This window comes from Cryptotermes secundus, unplaced genomic scaffold (assembly GCF_002891405.2).
Source record: "Cryptotermes secundus unplaced genomic scaffold, Csec_1.0 scaffold165, whole genome shotgun sequence".
NCBI lineage: Eukaryota > Metazoa > Arthropoda > Insecta > Blattodea > Kalotermitidae > Cryptotermes > Cryptotermes secundus.
Window position 1 is genome coordinate 496,337 of NW_019737087.1, and position 16,357 is coordinate 512,693.

Consider the following 16,357-nt stretch of genomic DNA (forward strand, 5'->3'; position numbering starts at 1 on the left):
ATTTTTTTATTCATTATTGTATTTATCTGTGGTCTAGTGGTCAGATTCTTGGCTACAGATCCAGAGGTCTTGTGTTCGATTCCCGGCGTTACACATTTTCTGAGAAGTAGTGGGTCTGGAAGGGGGTCAACTCAGCCTCGTGAGGATAATTTCGGAGCTACTTGAATGGAAAAGTAGCGGCTTCGGTCTTGAAAATCGAAATTAACAGCGGTGGGATTTCGTTGAGCTGTCCACGCAACACCTCTATCCGTGAAAGCTGGCACCAGCGGCAGTCGCTCGGTCGGTATAGTTTCCTTGTGGACTAAAGCCACGGAATATTTTGTTTTTTCCTCTCTATATTTAACATCCTTGTCACTGACTTAGAATATATAGCAAGGAAGGTAATAAGTAATAAACCAGAGATGACAGAGAAGGAAGCGGCCTAGCCTATCCCGGAATTTTCGTGGAGGGACTGAGGGAAACACCGATAGACTTCAGTCATGACGGTCGGTAGCCGGCCGAGATTAGAACCGGAAAGCTGAGAAGCATTGCCGGTTGAGCTAACCTGCTTTGTTTCTTGATTTGTTATAACTGTAGGCACAAAGTGATTGTTACTATTCTGGTGGTGGTCACAGGGAACGTAGAGTAGCAGACTGCAGTGAATTTCCATGGCGTCAGTGTTTATGTTGACGCTTTCCTCGAAGCAGATTCCTTTATGTTTAATACATCCGTAAATATGGTGGAATTTTTTTCCGGCCAACAGTAGTAACGGCTCAAAAGCGGCTTACGCCTTGCGAGTCAGTTAGGCCACATCTGTACTACATGACAATGCTAATATAAAATCCAAATATAGACTTATTTAATTCTTCTTCTTCCTCTTCTCCTGTTCCTCCTTCTTCAGTTTCTTCTTTTTCATTGCTCACATTCCAGTTCGAATATTGGCTTACTTTACTGTAGACTTTTGCTTTACTTTTATTGAAATTAGAGCAAGCTGTGAAATTTAATGAATTTAATTAGACCATCAAAATATGAAGCCGACACAAGGAAATATCTGTGTTGAGTGGATTGAAAAACGAGCGCACAGTGGTAAAGCGACCCAAATGTTTGGCACATGGCTGCATTTCTAAGGGCATATTTACACAAATATATTATAACTAACTATTTTTTATTGCTAGTGGGGTGGGACTAAGTCTCTTGTACTGCGGCCACTTCTGGCCTATTGTACCAGCCCCAGATGATAGGTGAGGGTGATTGTGGAGAAAGTGGTGGAATGAAGATTGGCAAGGGAAACCGAAGTACTTGGAGAAAACCTGCCCCAGCGCCACTTTGTCCACCACAAATCCCACTTGACCAGACCCCAGGATCGAACCCGGACCGCCGCAGTGGAAAGCCAGGGACTAACCGCTTGAGCTATGGCGCGGTCAGCTAACTAACTAACTAACTAACTAACCAATCAATCAACTAGCACCCTGGGGCTCAATCCTTCTTGTAGAGCCGCCAGTCGCTTATGTTCTAAAAATATTCCCAAATTTTATGGACTCCCAAGGTTCATTACCGTGTTAACAAGAGCCCATCCTTTGGCTAATCACTTGTCCCCATCCTGAGCCAGACGATACGAATCCATACCTCGTCCTATTTCTTCAAGATCCACATTCATATTATTATCCCATCTCTGTCTAGGTCTTCTTTGTGGTCTCTTTCCTTGCTGGTTTAACGCCGAAATCCTAGATTTAATCAACTTCTCCTCAATGCGTGCTACATGCTCNATTAACAAGAGCCCATCCTTTAGCTAATCACTCGTCCCCATCCTGAGCCAGATGATACGAATCCATACCTTATCTTATTTCTTCAAGATCCACATTCATATTATTATTCCATCTCTGTCTAGGTCTTCCTAGTGGTCTCTTTCCTTGCAGGTTTAAGACCTAAATCCTAGATTTAATCAACTTCTCCTCAATGCGTGCTACATGCTCTCCACATGTCATCCACCTAGACCTTCTGAGAAGTTCCTGACTGTCCAATTTCCTCTAACCTTCGAGTATTCCATCCCTGTTAGGTCCAAGTATTCTCCTCAGCAGCACAAAGCTATCGGAACTGTACGTGCTGGGATGTCATTATGTAATGCGAACTGTGATCCTGCGTACGGTGCTTATTTAATTACTCAAACACAGAGAATACATAAACATGAAACCCAACGTAACCACACGCTGTGGGCTTGATGTGTTATGTGCTCGCCTTTTCCATAGGATTAAGCTTGTAATTTGTATGCACCTATTGATGTGTTTCCTAGCTGGTTTTCGGGTGTGTGTTCGGAACATATCAGAATGCAGATACAGGCGATATATCGGCATATCCACCATCATAACAAGAACCGAGTTGTAGGTATCTTCTGCTAGCGCTCTAGACTTTTGTTTCGGAGGTCCTGGGCTGGGACACCAGATAAATTGACTGCAGTTTTCATTGGCTTTAGTCGGTGCGCCATATGACAGATTGAGACAGCGTCGTTAAATAACCCACGAAAAACAGTTGATCTGTTGATATAAATTATCTCTAATTATTCATGTGTTTACATTAGCTATGATGATTACCTTATGTCAATGGCGAAGAATTATTTTTATTCATCTAGAAAAAAAATGTGTTCAATTCTTTTAGACATGTTAGTTTTGTAAAAGGCAATTACTTATACGTTTCAAGTTCATGAGCAAGAACCTTTTAAAAAAATGTTTAATTTTGTTGCATATTGTGTTTGATTTCCTGGCACCTACTTTACTGCGATAAGTTAACAAACTACAACGAGCACAGATTCTTGAGAATCTGACAGCCACTTAGGCTGGGGCCACACGAGCGCACAAAATGCGTCCGTTGCAACGAACGTCGTGACGTCCGTTTTAGAAATAAACAAGAGAGGCGAATGCTCCGCTTTCATGTGGTTCCATTGCAGACAAAAAAACTACGAGCCGCATTCTGCAACTGTGTGGTGTCCTCAGCAACGTCCGTCGTAAAGTACGTTCGTAACAACGGACGCACTTTGTGCGCTTGTGTGGCCCCAGCCTAAATCACAATCCTCTGTCACTGAATCTGTTCTGAACTACTTGAATCCAATTCACATTTTCACACCCTACATCTGTACGATCCATTGCAGTGTAGTATCATATTAGACGAGTTTGTGTATACAAAATAGTTTATTTTCATTTCCTTCCCACTAATACGCGTAAGCATATCCCATACGAATTTATAATCTCTTCATATTACGTCTTGGGCCAGTTCTTTATGGAACAAACTGACTAATATGACGCCCCCATAAATAAAGCTCTGCAGTATATTGAAAGCGTAGGATTAATAAAGGGGAAACAAAACAGATCATTATTGGGCGCGGTACAGAGGCCGGATTGTGGGCCCCCATCATACATATATACATATGTACATACATACATTGCATACTACGCGACCTATCAATTTAATCCTCTTATGAAAAGTTCTGTCTTCTGGGAAATAACGCCGTACAGTCCGTTTGAAATCAACGGACTTTCCGTAGCAACACGTGCCTCCATCATCAGGACCAAAGTATAGACCAAGAAAGAAACCAGCGTGGAGCAAGTTGGAGGCCGAGCCTCGTGATCCTCTTCAGTTTAATGACAATTATAACATTTGTTCGGGAGTACAAGTTATGAAACTCCTCAGACCCGGAAGCGTTTATTTCTGACTGCGTTATAGAGAAATGTCTGTGAATACATTATAATCATCAGCTGTGTGAATCTCTTGGGAAGATATTCGACTCGGATGGGTAGCAATGTTGAAGGCTACGTTCGAATCAGTGGACAGACGGAGCTGCTAGGACATGTTGTCCACACCCAATATAGTGTTGGTAATACTAAGTCTGTGTGAAATTTACCTAAGCGACTTTTGAAGTAAAACAAATCCTATGGTGCCTACTGTTCTTCGTGTTTAGACTGCACTTTTGGGCTATTATCTGGTACGTGGGCCTGTTGTTCCAGCAGCAGCAGCTTCTGGAAGCCGTCTAGTGTTGTGTTTGGGTCTGCCGCGCGCCCTCCCCGTCATCTTCAGTGGCCGCGGCATCTCTGTTTGAGGACCCTCCTCTCTCTTTACCCCCCTCGCAACTCAAGTGGCCGTCTTCAAACATTGCGAAGCTGCTGCGTCTCTTCCTTGAGCGAGTAAATTTCTGGATGGGTGGGTGGCCCTTGTTGACCAAGGATACAACAAGGGAGAATGGTTGTTGAAGAGAGGAAAACCGCCCTTTATTTAAACCTTACGCATTTCGTCTTGTTTTTCCAGGTTTCACAATCCATCTCCGACACCGAGACATACATACATAGCCGATCAATTGAATAAACCACGCTTCTTGCAGACAGAAACGCCGAACAAGTAAGTGCATCTTGTGGAGGTCTAATTTCAGATAATAATAATTATTGTTACAAGTTTCCTGGTTTTAACTCTTCACCAGATATTATTAAGACGATCACATCGAGAAGGCTGACAATGGTGATATCATGTAGGTTAACAAGCTGAAGATAATTAGGAATTAGTGTAAAATTATATTCAGAAAAACTGAAGTGAAGGGACAGCTCTGGATAACAGGACAATGGGGAAAGGACAACATTAAATTGAACAATAAGGACGTAGGAAAGGGGGAATAAACGGGTCTCAGTCTCTGCTGGAGACTGCAAGGAATTCCTTTCCCTTCTCGCTTCCACTTTAGAGCATAGGACTGATTTCTCAGTTTCACTGTCCATTTTCACAGATGGTAAGACTCCCTGGACGGGTGATCAGCTCGTCGGAAAGCCTCTAACTAAACTCAGGACAACACATACACAGAATAAACGCATACACACACAACACCTCTATGCCTTGTGTGGAATTCGAACCTACGATCCCGGCTTCCGAGCGAGCGAAGGCATCACATGCCTTAGTTCGCTCCACTTTAGTGACCGGCTGTAAGGAAACTTAGGGTTCTGTAAAGGTCTGGAAATTTCTTTACCTGCTCAGCTGATCTGCTTAGCAAAGATGACTTTATGGTGTTAGGACCCTGCGGCAGATTGATAGGACATCTGATGTTCCAGTAGAGATTATTACTGTGTTCTGTTTTTGTAGGAACCACTAAAATCCATTAACAAATTCTTTTAGACAATTTGGACTTGAGATTCTCACAGTGGTTACTGTGAAGATTGCCATCTGCTGGGAAGTAATGCTATGTAGTCCAGCAGAAAGTCACCTACGCTTCGGAGCAATATACTAGCCTCACCTTCAGCGTTGAAGAGTAAGCCAACAAAGAATCGAATGAGGAACAGACGGCAAACAAAGTTTGGTTTAATCTCCGTCCCAGAATATGAATGCAGTTTTTTCTTCCTAAAAGTCGGTGAATATCTGTCGGACTATATGTTTTACATCCCAGAAGATATTACTATACACGTATATGTACTTCGTTCATGTAACCATGGAGAGGATAAGGCGTTTCGCGCACAGGGAAAGCTCTTAAGATTTAAGTCGACTCTAAAAGTCCATTTCTAAATTACAAAAATAAAGTTGTTCCTTTGCTTAACTAATTAAGAATTATGAGTTGAAAACGTATGGAGGAGTGGAGGCATAGGTCCACCATTCTTATCCTCTACACTAAATGGAGGTGAGTGGTCAGTTTCAAGTCAAAGTTACTTTATTCTCCCCCCACGGGGAAAGAGCCCCTATACCCACTGGATAGGAGACTGAATGGGCCCCAGAAGATGTCTGGACGCTGTGGAGTAGAGTAAAATAGGCGGACCTAAAACTCAGTCATAATGTCGGATGTCCTGAGTGAGATCGAACCGAGGAGCTCTCAAGCAAATTTGTAGAGCGTCGCCGCTACATCAGCCATCGGTATCCATTTGTACAAAGTTAAACTATATAATAACAAAATAAATGTTAATAGTGCTATTTACTTTATTCTGGGCTTATATTATTCTATATGACTTTGTTTGTTGCTCCGTATGCACCCAACCTCTCCGCTCAGATGTTGCCATGTGCGTCTCAACATGTATCTTATTTTCGCATCGTATTTTCTGCCTAAGTAACATTCCAAAATGTCAGGGGTTGAGAGCAGGCACAACTGTTGAACAGACGTTCCATCTAGTTCCTCCAGCTTTACCAAGAACGTGAAAGAGAGACTGCTAATGTAAGTGCGGCTGTGGGCACAGAAACACAGAAGTGACAGGTTCGCTTTTCTTAGCAAGAAAACGAGCAGTTTCGGAGAGAACTCATAGAGCTTGGGGGCACGCGGTAGCATAGTGGTTGAGGGGCTATGCTACAAGCCGGAAGATCACGGGTTCAAGTCCCGATGAGGTTATCGGACCGCACTAGGCCCTGGGGTTTACTCAGCCTCTAACAGAAATGAGTACCAGGAATTAAATAAATAATTTTCCTGAGGAGTAAAGCGCGGACGGTGCGTAAGGCTGACAAACTTACCGCCATCTTTGAGCCGATTGTCAAGGTAATGTGGGAATCTCAACGTCTCACAACCCTATGGCCTTCACGGCCTGGTACATGGATAGCTTTACTTACTTTTTTACTTTACTCATAGAGCTTAATATCTTGTTGCATAAATCCGTACTTCTGCAGATCTGTATTATTATTTCTATCTGGTATATTAAGAGCCGGGGTAGCGCAGTCGATAAAGCGACTGATTACAGGATGGGCAACCGAGGGTTCGGAGTTCCACTCCCGGTAGGATCAAGAATTTTTTCTTCTCCACGCCATCCAGACCGGCTCTGGGGCTCAACCAACCTCCTATCCAATGGGTATCAGAGACTCTTTCCTCGGGGATAAAGTGGCCGGAACGTGATGCTGACGACTCACCTCCAGCTAGTGCCGAGGTCAGGAAAACTTAGATCTATGCATCCATTCAAACACACATCTTCATGGCGTTGTGCTTAATTAGTTAAGCACAAGGACAACTTTACCTTTATTAGGTATATAATAGATTTAATTTATTTTTATGAAGACATCATTATTTATGTACAAATTCTCTCTGTATTACAACAATGTATTTTTCTTTAGGCTAAAATATACAGCCATTATGTTTTTCCTTCTTTCCAAAAATTTGCTTAAATTTCCATGTTTTTGTTTTGAACTACAAGCTCGGACGACATGTTATTCCTACTATTGAAGAGTTGAAACTAAAACAGCATATGCAATACACTCCGATGATGTCATGTTCTTCCCAGCTTTGGGAGAATCGTTCTCTGTCTGTAAGGATGGTCCTTGTAAGTGAATTAGGAAAAACATACCGAGTTATTTCAGAGATGTAGGAAACTGAATGAGGTATGTAATTAATTAATTAACTCCTCCTTAAAACGCTAACACTCGCTTATCTAGTCAATAAATTTACCTTCTTCTGTTACGCAACGCGAAGGTATATTACCGTGTTCACGAGTCACAATCACTGATCCCTGTCTTCGCCATCACATTCCAGTCATCAGTTTCAGGTTCACTTTAATATTATTTTCCCGTGCAAACCTACACTTAGGATGAATGAATGAATGAATGTACAAGGGGTGAGCGCTCTTGGCTCTTGCACCGCGACCACAGTGACCTATTGTACTTCCCCTTTTGATTATCCCCTTAGAAATTCTGCACTTCGAATGAAGCGCAGGATTTTGTACGTGGGGACGTCAAAATAGTCACAAGTTTCCATAAAATATTGACCCAAGTGACGTAATCTTAAGTAAGCTGAGGCCTAACATTTACACACGATATGTGTGGCTGTTTCATTTTCTTCTTGACACCTTTCACAAGTGGGAATATTACTTTTGTATTTATTTTTTATTGCTAGTGGGGTGGGACTAAGTCCCTTGTACTGCGCCCACTTCTGGCCTATTGTACCAACCCCAGATGATAGGCGAGGCTAATTGTGGAGCAATTGGTCGAATGAATGGCAGGGGAAACTGAAGTACTCGGAGAAAACGTGCCCCAGCGCCACTTTGTCCACCACAAATCCCACTTGACCAGACCCGCTTGAGCTATGGCGCGGCCTGGACTCTTACTTAGTCCCAGTTTGAAGACATGTCCTTTGAGGTGACAGTATCCTGTAAGTAGCTCTACCACCCATCGTAGCTGGTTCCTGTTTAACCTCAACAGTTCCTTCGCTCTTTTAGTAGAGGGTCCTCGTATGAGTCCCTTTGCTTGCCTGAGTCCAGTCAAGGATTCATATTTGTCCAGTCCCTGATTGGCTTTCTGGCAACTCATATAGATATGCCACAGGCTGGTTCAGGTCATATGGACGGATGTTCAGTTCCAATCTTGGCCAATTGATCTGCTGTATCGTTTCCAGCAATACCCTCATGCCCCGGCACCAATATCAGTTGTACCCTGTTATGTTTGGCCAGTTCCATGAGGATTTGGTGGCAATCCCAGACAAATTTTGAGTCGATCTGGTGTTTGTCAAGCGCTTTAAGAACAGCTAGGCTGCCAGATAGAATGTAGATGTTCCTATTTCTGTAGTTCCTATCTAGATTGTCCATTATACAAGGATTGGATAAAAAGTAGTGGCAGCACTGCTGTAACATGAAAGATGTGCGTCAGGTGGCACTAACGCCGTCTGTAGCTGATAGCAGAAGTTCAGTTGAAGTAGTGCAGTGAGTGGCTTTGGATGTGTTTCATTGATTTGCATTGTGCATCGTCTTGAATTGCAGGAGCCCAGTTCAAACGCCCTAAGAATATGTTTACGAAACAAGAAAAACGCTCCTGGACAAAAATTGAAGTTGCAGAAGGTCGTAGTGCACAAAACTGTTATCAGGGACTAGGAGAAGCATGTGGTGATGCTGCTTTGCCATATCGCTCAGTGGCACGATGGGTGAAATTGCTCCGTGAAGGGAGGGATGCCGTTCAGGACGACCACATGTTGACAACCACACAATTCAGCTTCTTGCTTCTTTGCTGGATGTCGATCGTCGATGGGCTGCGCGGGAGTTAGCTGCTGAGGTAGACGTATGTCACAAAACCGTGCTCCACATTCTGCACGATATTCCTGGTTACTACAAAACTGCAGCACGTTGGGTGCCCCATACAGTGTCCGAGGTGCAACAATGGCAACGTTTTGCAATTGCACAGGACTTGTTGGACCGGTACCAGAAGGAAGGTGACGACTTCCTTGGATGGATCGTCACTCTGGACGAAACTTGGGTTCGCTCATACAAACCGCACTTGAAGCGACAATCAAATGAATGGAAGCATCCTGGCTCTCCTCGTCCAAAGAAAGTGCGCCCTACACAGAGTAATGTGAAGGCGATGTTCATTGTGACATATGGCACTGGTGGAGTGATACTGCACCACTGTACCTCAACGACAGACAGTAAACGCTGCGTACTACTGCAATTTCCTGCATAATCATCTTCGTCCAGCACTCAGGAGAAAGCGACGACACTTGTTGGCAACGAACCCCATCATCCTTCATGATAATGCAAGGGCTCATACTGCTGACGCTGTCAAGGATCTCCTTCGCCGCTGGCGACGGGAGATACTGCAACATCCGTCATACTCACCCGATATGGGTCCGTGCGGTTATGATCTCTTTGCCAAAATGAAAGAACCACTGCGAGGGACACGTTACAACATAAGAGAGGAGATTATTCGTGCTGTAGGGCGGTCACTGCTGGACATCAACGGAAGTGGACGCGCTGATGGTGTACGCCTTCCACAAATTTGGCAGAAGGTGGTACACATGGAGGGCGATTATATTGAAGTAACGTAAGTGTGTTTACCTCAGGTAATAAAGTCATTTCGGAGCTATAGAAGCGTTACCACTACTTTTTATCCGACCTATGTACATGCCTTAATGACATATACTTCACACTTAGGATAGTCAAGTGATATCTTCTCTTCAGATATCCCGACTAATATTTCGTAAAAAGATTGTTTCATAAAGTAACGTAAAGTTGACACTGTGCTTAACTAATGAAGCACTACGTCGTGAAGGCGTATGGGGGAGTGGATGTATAGACCCACATTTTCTTGATCTCAACACTAGTTGAGTGATCAGCTTTACGCCCCTGCCGTTTTACCCTCGGTACCCATTGGATAGGAGGCTGGGTGGACCCCAGAGCTGATGTGGAAAATGTGGAGAAGAGAGAATTATTGAACCTTCCAGGGCTTAAACTCCGACCCCTCGGTCATCCAGCCCTTAGCCAGTCGCAATATTGAATACGCTATCCCGGCTCCTAAGAAGGTTTCATATGGGAAGGAATTGGGCTTAGCAGTTATCAGTTTTCGGCGGCTTTTAATTCACTACAATCGCAGCTAGTCTCTGTGACTGCTGGACATCTCCTTCACCCGCAGTCAGGATTTAAATAAAACAGGAATTAATTAAGAAGACAAATTCATGTAATGGTAATGTTACCAGTAGGCCTTTAATATAAACTCGATGCACAGGTGCAAAAATTGGGTGTATATTTTTCGGAACTTTTTCATTAATCTCTCCTTCGTTTTCTTCAGTGCCTAAGTCATGACTAAGGATGCCTAGCGTATCCTTCACTTATTATTGATCTCTATGCTCAAAAGATCTCGAAGAGGGAAGTTATGCTAAAACATTTCCTCCTCACTAGAATTTGATCAGGAAGGATTACAGAAACTCCACTCTAAATCAATTGTAATTCAAGCGATTATGTACCCTACATTATCCGCATCGACTTCGATATGGTCCTGGGTTTTAAATTGTGGAAGAGTTGGAGGGGTGAAGGGGGGGGGGGAAAATAGCGGAAAATTAAGAGGGAAATATAAAAAAAAAAATAGGAACAAGCGACAGGACTGGCAGCTTGAAAGTGTCGCTGTTTGGGGGTGGGCGATCCTGTGCTGGACAATACGCAAGTCGCGTGCCGTGTTCAGCCAAGCGGAGATCGGAGCTGTGGGACCCCGCTCGGGCGCGTGTCTCTCTCCGCGACCTTCCGGCCCAGTGTGCTCGATGGGCAACAGACCGACTTCGTTAATAAGACGATTGTCCGAAATCACTGGACCGGGGAATATTATGTAGGATCCTGCTATTGAACGCTCAGTTCGCCTGGAACGGCACGCTCACTGGCTAGAACATGATGCTCTCACCTGACGCGCTGCGTTCCTGCTTCTCTCTGTGGTCCTACATCCACTTATTGCACGCTTGAACCAGCTGAATGAACGTGATCAGATAGAGAAGATACAAAGCCACGAAGGACCATTATACCAGACAAATAATGGGTTAATGGCGCCTAACGTGCGTCCGCAATGCGCTGTGTACCATATTCTTACAAGGAAGTGCATTTTCTGAAAATGTCGTCATTGGTATTGTTGGGAGAGGAAGGAAAAAACATTCTAGAAATAATATAAATGAACAATCGTGATTGATAGAATGGAATGAAGAATACATACATGAATTACGTGTCACTCTAAAAAGAAAAACAAGTCTAATACCCCCACCGTTACCCTGCGAGTCTTTGGGGGCTACGAAAAGGGAAGTCTCATATCTGAGACAGTAAAATATGATCTCGAGTTCCAATGGACACGGACCCGAGAAAGCCTGCGCTGGCAAAGGCCAGCATCATATGCAAAAGACAGGCCCGTCCTATCGTCAAAGAGGTCGTCCCACAAAAATAAGACCGTAACTGCCAAACGGTAATAATTAATATCTGACTGAACGTCAGTCGCGATGTGACTTTGACTTTGACTTGACTCTCCAAATATGGAACTGTCAGCATCTCATGGGATATGGGTTTTCGCCTGCATTTTTCCTTGCTTGATTTAATATTCGAATCTGAAGACGGAGGTGATGTGTTATTTCGAAACGTCGGGGTGTCTTCAAACTACGTGGCATTACAATATGGAAGACCGCGTTCTTCACGATGAAGTCTCGTTTATTATGTATAAGTTCAAGATATTTGGAACAAAGTTTTGTCTTCAGTTGATGATGATTATGTCATATCAGGTTATTGAAAAGGAATACCGCACACTGATATCGGTAGTGAAAGCGCAGACGAAAATATTTTGGCCCGAAAGAGGTAAACTGGGTAATTGGATTATCCTATAGTACACAAGTATTAACGTCTTAATTTGTGCAAATCTTCTCGTGTTGTTCAGGTAGTCTAAACAGTGTTAAAATAAGCTGAACGTGTAGATAGAATGGGAATGCAAGACATTCTTACAAAATTTTAGTAATAAAATTATTTGATAAACCGTGAGAGGGAGAGGAGTATAATATTAAATTGAATATTAGAGAAATAGAAATGGGTTTTGAAGATATGAATTGCATTCAACTGCCTCAATATTACATTCACTAAGTGATTCTGTTGTCAGTATTACTGAAAATGCAGTTTCTTTTACAGAAACTTCTTTTTCAGTCGCTTACGTACGTAGATTCTACATTTTAAGCCTCTGAAAAAGTTTCGAAAGTAGATTTACAGTAAATCTATCTGTAGTAGACGACCTGAAGAAGGATAAACAGATTAAGAAAATGTACTTCTTTTGGCTTATTTTGGACTTCACCCATCGTCTGGTATGTCAAAGAGAAAACGACAAAAACCACGACGTTTCGGATAAACCTACTCAGCTGGGCATGTTAGAAAGAGCTAGTCTCAATCACTGATTAGAAGCTGAAAAGTGAAACGGAACGGAATTTGAGTAACTCACAATTTGTCCATGCGTGAACTTGGTAAAAAGCGATAAAGATTGGAACTGCTCCTAGAACGTTGAATATTTAGCTTTCTGTTCGCTCGTTCCTTGTCACTCTGTACTTTCAAGAGGAAATACAAATTATTTACATTTAATTAGTGTCATTACTAAGATAATTTATTGTTTTTAGTGAATTGTTTATTCATGAAATATCATTTTTTTGGAATTTACTATAAAAAGATACTTTTTCTCTGAAGTTTAAAATCTATATCCATCAGTAAGACAATAGAACAATATGTGGGTCATTTATCGTAATGTTTTCCTAAAAAATTAAGTAAGTGAACTTTGACCTGGTTAAGAGTTAAGAGAACTTGCTTCAGTTTCAGCTTTATGTGCGAGAGAGCCTTCTTTGCCCAAGGCCAGGTGAACAATGAACCAGTCAGACTGAAAAAACTCCGTGGCCCTTAGCCCGCAAGCCAACTATACCGACCGAACTACTGCCGCTTGTCGGCGAAGTTAGTACCAACTTTTGTGGATAGAGGGTGTCACGTGGTTAGCGCAACCGAACCCCATGGCCGTTAATCTCGGTTTTCTAAACCGGAGCGGCTATTTCCTTGAAACAGCTTTTCAATTATTATTCCTACGAAGCTGAGTGGGCCCCATTCTAGACCCACTACTTCTGAGAAAATCTGGTAGCATCGGGAATCGAACCCGAGATCTCTGGATACGTAGGCAGGAACTCTGACCACTAGACATCAGAGGCGGTCCCCAAACCTGTGCATTTCTCTTTTAGTCCAAATTTCAGACATTAACTTATATAAATATGTATTTAACATATCGCCACTATATTTAAAGAATTTTGCTGTTAGCCCATCTGTCCCCGGTGCCTTAAACTTTTTTAGTTCTTTAATAACTACGTAATTCAATGTCCATCTCATCTACCTTCAAATACGTCAGAAGGATATGTATGATTTTCCAGATATATATTACTAGGGTGCAGTATTTCTTCAAAGGCTGTGCCCAACTTTCGAATAAGTCTACTGTTTCCGCTATGATATTTCCCCGTTTATCCTTGCACAGTAAACTGTTAGTTCTGAACTGCCTTCTTATACTATTAGTGTTTTAATAAGACTATCTCTTTTTTTTTAATTCGCTCAGTGAGTGGTGGAGTCCAACTGAGTCCACTCGGCACGTCGGCCACTGATTGGCCTATTGTACTTTCCCCGGATGATTATGATGATGGAGAATTTGGTGGAATGAAGATTGGCAGGGGAAACCGAAGTACACTTGGTCCACCACAAATCCCATTTGAACAAATCCGGGATCGAACCCGGGCCGCCGCGGTGGGAAGCCAGCGACTAACCACTTGAGCTATGGCGCGGCCTATAGAGCTATCTTATTTCGTTTGCTGTATAAAGATTTTCAACTTCTTCACACCTTTGTTTCTCATTTCCCCTCTTTTTCTTCCAGATAATACTTTTCTCTTCCCTTCTTCGTGCCTTATATATTTCAAATTATGTTCTTGTTCTTTGTTTTTGCAACATTTGTTGATAGGCATCATTTTTTACTTTTGTGACTTCTGCACATTCGTTTCTGATTTGTCTCTCACTAAATCCAGCACTTCCTCAGAAATTTCTTTCAATGTTTTACAGTGTTGCCAACCAATGTTGCTAACCTTCACCCTCACAAATTTATATTCAATGTAATCTTTCTTTAATTCTCTAGCTTTATCCTCTATTTTCGGGTGCTTCACATTAATCCTCCTCGTTTATTCAATATGCTTGTTTTAGCAATATATATTCTGGCCCTTAGCATTATTCCTACTAGGCAATGATCTGATTCAATATTAGCCCCTCTGTATTACCTAACATCCATCAAATTTGATAAATGTCTTTTATTTGTAAGTAAACGATTTATTTGATTTTCATCTTTGCCATCCCGTAACTTCCAAGTGGTTTTATGAATTATTTTCTGATTGAATTTATTACTTCCGATAAATATATTCTTGGAAAATGCAAAATTGACAAGCCTGCTCCCAGTCTCACTTATGCTTTCATGCAGACTATACATTCCAGCAAGATTTATTAAGATATTTCCATTGTCAGTTTCTGCGTTCATGTCACCCACTATCAGCTTATCATATTCTGTTTCAGACTTCTCGTAAAATTCCCTCTGATCTCCCTTCTCTTTACCTCAGTTGGCGCATGCGTATTAATTATGCTCATATTAAAGAATTGTTTTTCAGACGCAAATAACACATGACCGTATCTACATGTTCAAAGCCTATTACTTTATGACTAAAGACTTCCACACCCCAGAGCGATCGCCGTGGCGGTGGCGGGCGCGGTGGCGGTGGTGGTGGCGGTGGCGGTGGCGGTCACGGTGGCGATAAAGTCTTCTCACACCAACAACGCGATGGCACCGATCAGTTTGAAAAATCTCATAAGCACAGCATCGTAAACGATGCATCGATTATCACATCTGAAGAAGCGTTACTTTTGGCAGCGGCAGTTGATGATGAGGAGCAGCAGCAAGAAAAGCAATTATTCTTTTTATTGTGTACAATTGGAGAAATTTGGGAAGTTATTACAAATATTAACATAACAATTAATTGTATACTAATTAATATATTTTTCAGAAAGAAACTTAGGATAACGTGGATCTGCCCATTTATTCCCAGACTTCATCTTTCCGTTTTATATTTTTTAATCAGCTTGCGACAAATCAAATAATATATTATGTAATTTTACTCATTCAATATGTTGCTCTATTGTTGTACTCACTGTTCATGCTAACGCACAACGACGCGAGCAGCAGTCAAACTCGACAAGCTGCATCTGATCGCCACCGCGGAGTAGAATGCTGCACTGTCCGGAACGCTGCCCGCAAGACCGCTGCCTGTCTGAAAGGGTCTATAAGTTCGGCAGGAAATATCCGACCGCCACCGCCACCGCGATCGCTGTGGTGTGCGGGAGCCTTAATTCTCTTGTTCAAAACAAATCCTGTCCCAAATACATGTTTACTGTCATGGAAGCTGTTTTACGAGTATACATCACAAGCACACTTCTGCATCAGCCCACTTTCCACCCACCTTAATTTTTGTATAGCAGTAATATCTGCTCTGTAGTCAGAGTGGATATCTGTAAGTATCCTAAGGGAGCCTGGTCTAGATACGGATAGTACAATCCAAGTATAAAACCTTATCTCCTTAGTCTCTTTACAATTGCCGTGTCATCTTAGATTGGTCTGGCTGTCTCTCCCTTGAGCTTACTTAACAAGTGATTTTTTATGGTGCAGGGGTTGTTTACCCCGTGCTAAACCCCCAGCAATCCTGGAGGCCCGATGTTTTCTGTTGGGGTTATCTTCCTTGTCTGGTTTGTCCCAATTTTGGAGCCTGAGGAGCTCACTCTTTCGCCCTTGCATGACTTAGCGTTACGACGACATGCACGCATCGGACTGCGTAAGGAGTAAATGGCATTTCTCAAGTCTTAATGAAATGCATCTGTCAGCAGAATGATTACCACTTGAGGCCACATATTACCTCATATTTACAGTACTTACCTGGTTTTTCTGAACGTGAAAATTTGCCACCCATATCATTCAATCGAGGCATGTGCCATCTGACCGAGTACTATCTTACTAGTTTCATTTTCTTATTCTGCAAAAAAAGTTCTGGGAAGAACATGCTACATGGATAGGATAGAAAATTACATCTCCAACAATTCTTCGTTGCCACGGGAACATATTTAACGAGCAGTTG

The 16,357-nt window shown here is 42.5% G+C and overlaps 1 protein-coding gene across 1 annotated transcript in view; it reads left to right on the forward strand.

Annotated features, from left to right (window-relative positions):
• LOC117282755 (gastrula zinc finger protein XlCGF52.1-like) overlaps positions 1-16,357 on the forward strand; it is a 267,852-nt gene that overhangs the window by 239,891 nt on the left and 11,604 nt on the right. Inside the window, exon 2 of the mRNA XM_033753657.1 lies at positions 4,273-4,362. The gene's annotated coding sequence lies outside the window, so the exon portion shown is untranslated. The remainder of the gene's footprint in view (positions 1-4,272; positions 4,363-16,357) is intronic.